The sequence below is a fragment of the Galeopterus variegatus genome, unplaced genomic scaffold (assembly GCF_000696425.1).
Source record: "Galeopterus variegatus unplaced genomic scaffold, G_variegatus-3.0.2 Scaffold645, whole genome shotgun sequence".
NCBI lineage: Eukaryota > Metazoa > Chordata > Mammalia > Dermoptera > Cynocephalidae > Galeopterus > Galeopterus variegatus.
Window position 1 is genome coordinate 355,821 of NW_007726756.1, and position 794 is coordinate 356,614.

Sequence of the window (794 nt, forward strand, 5' to 3'; positions counted from 1 at the left end):
GTACAAGAAGTTCATCCAACAGAACATGTCAGCTTTCTGTGCAATCTGAGCTTCGTATGCAGCTTTCTGCCAAGGAGCTAATTTTATGCCACGGTTTTAGAAATAGAAGAGTTACTTCGATGTTTTGAAATAGATAAGTCTCTTGGAGATATGAACACAACTTTTCCTTTATCTACTGACTGCTATTTGTAAGATGGTGGGACCTTCTGGAAACCAATGAATATCTTCATAGATTTATATCTTACAGTGTACTTTCTGAGATTTTGAGACAAAAACATATTCCATGTGAATTAAGTCATTTCTAATAAGGGGGAGAATTAAAACAAAGAGCATTGCTTTTCTGCACTAAAGTTTCTTCAGCCAGAACACCTGAAAAAATTAATGAAAGTGATAAATCCAAAAGTGTCTCTCTTCCAAGGAACAGAACAAATACAACCAAGAAATGAGGGGGGAAAAACATAAAAAAGAAAAGAAATATATTAGGTACATAAAATTGAAATTATAAAAACATGATCTAATTGCTAAAAAAATTTCAATGCATAGGAATTAATGCATAAGATTATTAAGGTTGACACAGCAGGAAATTAAAAACCTAACAGAGTTAACCATGAAATGAGCTAAACATAATGCAAGTACTGACTCCAAAAAAGGTTCTGCTCCCTGTGATTATATTGGCAAATTAATTCAGCAGTTCAATAGTTAACTGTCATGTTAGGCTCTAGACCCTATGTCTTACCTTTAACTCAATATTCTAAAGAGCTCCTTTTATCCCCCCCCCCCCCCCCCCCCCCCCC